This window comes from Pongo pygmaeus, chromosome 10, assembly GCF_028885625.2.
Source record: "Pongo pygmaeus isolate AG05252 chromosome 10, NHGRI_mPonPyg2-v2.0_pri, whole genome shotgun sequence".
Classification (NCBI taxonomy): Eukaryota; Metazoa; Chordata; class Mammalia; order Primates; family Hominidae; genus Pongo; species Pongo pygmaeus.
In genome coordinates, this window is record NC_072383.2 from 8,991,280 (window position 1) to 8,993,613 (window position 2,334).

General features: G+C 40.9%; 1 pseudogene; it reads left to right on the forward strand.

Moving 5' to 3' along the window:
* Positions 1–899, forward strand: LOC129009916 (voltage-dependent anion-selective channel protein 2-like; annotated as a pseudogene).
* The last annotated feature ends 1,435 nt before the right edge of the window (positions 900–2,334 follow it).

The following is a 2,334-nucleotide window of genomic DNA, read 5'->3' on the forward strand; positions in this document are numbered from 1 at the left end:
ATGGCGACCTATGGGCAGACCTGCACATGGCCGGTGTGGATTTCTTCATCATATGTTAACCTTGGCAAAGCTGCCAGAGATATTTTTAACAAAGGATTTGGTTTGGGGTTGGCAAAACTGGATGTGAGAACAAAGTCACTCAGTGCTGTGGGATTCTCAACATCTGGTTCATTTAATGCAGACACTGGAAAAGCTTTTGAAGTCTTGGAGACCAAATATAAACGGTGTGAGTATGGTGTGACTTTCCCAGAAAAATGAGACACTGATAATACTCTGGGAACAGAAATCACAATTGGACCAGCTTTGTCAAGGTTTGAAACTAATATTTGATACTACCTTCTTACCAATCACAGATAACAAAAGTGGTAGAATCAAGTCCTCTTGCAAGAGGGAGTGCATAAACCTTGCTTGTGATGTTAATTTTGATTTTGCTGGACCTGCAATCTATGCTTCAGCTGTCTTTGGTTATGAGGGCTGGCTTGCTGGGTACCAGATGACCACTGACAGTGCCAAGTCAAAGCTGACAAGGAATAATTCTGCAGTGGGCTACCGGATGGGGGACTTCGAGCTTCACACTAATAACAATAATGGGACAGAATTTGGAGGCTCAGTTTATCAGAAGGTAAGTGACAATCTTGACACTTCAGTAAACCTTGCTTGGACATCAAGTGCCAACTGCACTCATTTTGTCATTGCCGCTAAACATCAGCTGCATTTCACTGCTTCTATTTTTGCAAAAGTCAACAACTCTAGTTTAATTGGAGTGGAAAGAAAGAGATTTCATTTACACTCAGACTCTGAGGCCTGCTGTGAAGCTTGCACTTTCTGCTCTGCTAGATAAAAAGTGCATTAATGGAGGAGGCCAAACACTTGGGTTTGTCCTGGAGTTGGAGACTTAATCCAGCTGAAAGAAATGGCAATGGATATCAGAAGATTTGGCTTTAATATATTTTCATTGTGATCAGCAGGCTCTTCCCACAAAGAAGGTGATCAAAACAAAGGCTCTAAACAAGAGCTATATTTTAAATATTTAAACAGCTACTCGTTAGCTGGTTTCTAGTTGAATTGGTTATGTATCTAGTTACCAATATGCTGCAACCATGCAGTCACCTATACATTATTTAAGTATATTTAACTGTTAAATGCACTACCCACCAATCAGAAAATAAACCTTTATGAAAACTGTAGAAAAAAATTTTTAAAAATGAATTTAGTATAGCTTGAGTATACAGTGTGTATAAAGTCTACAGTAATGTACAATCATGTCCTAGGCTTTTCACATTCACTCACCACTCACTGACTCACCCACAGGAACTTCCAGTCCTGCAAACCCCATTCATGGTAAGAGCCCTATCGAGATGTACTATTTTTAATGTTTTATACTGTTTTTTGATGGTACCTTTTCTATGTTTAGATACATTTAGATACACAAATATGTGCCATTTTGTTACAATTGCCTACAGTAACATGCTGTCCAGGTTTGTAGCCTAGGAGCAATTGGCTACACCATATAGCTCAAGTGTGTGGTAGGCTCTTCCATCTAGGTTTGTGTAAATACAATCTATGACCTTTGCTCAAAAACAAAGTTGCTTAGGGTTACATTTATCAGCACATATCCCTGTAATTCAGTGATACCTGTGTTAAAAGATGTACTGCAGTGGCTCATGCTTGTAATCCCAGTGCTTTGGGAGGCCAAGACAGGAGGATTGCTTGAGGCCAGGAGTTTGAGACCAGCCTGGGCAGCATAGTGGGACCCCCCCCTAATCCTTACAAAAAATAAAAAATTGACTGGGTGTGGTGGTGCTTGCCTATAGTCCTACCTATTCAGGAGTCTGAGGCTGGAGACTCGCTTGAGCTCAGGAGTTCAAGATTGCAATAAGCTGTGATTGTGGCACAGCACTCGAGCCTGGGCAACTGAGCAAGACCCTGCAAGGAATGGGCTCATGGCTAGGCAATTCCAAAATCCATAAGGCAGGCTGCCAGGAAGGGCAGGCTGGGACCCTCTAGCAGAAGCCGAAGCTGCTGAAGCTGCTGTCTATAGGTAGAAATTCATGTTTATCAGGGAAATCTTAATTCCACTCTTAAGACTTTTCAACTGATATTGAATCAATTTCATCCAGATTATCTAGGATACTTTCCCTTACTTAAAATCAACTGGTTACGGACTTCAACGAAATCTACAAAATACCTTCAGTAAATATCTAGATTAGTGTTGGATGAGTAACAGGGGACTATTGCCTAGCAAAGTTGACACATCAAAAAATCATCCCAGGTATCTTCCACACAAAATCATGGCCAGAGAACAATAGTACCAGAGCAAGACTTTTTTCCCTT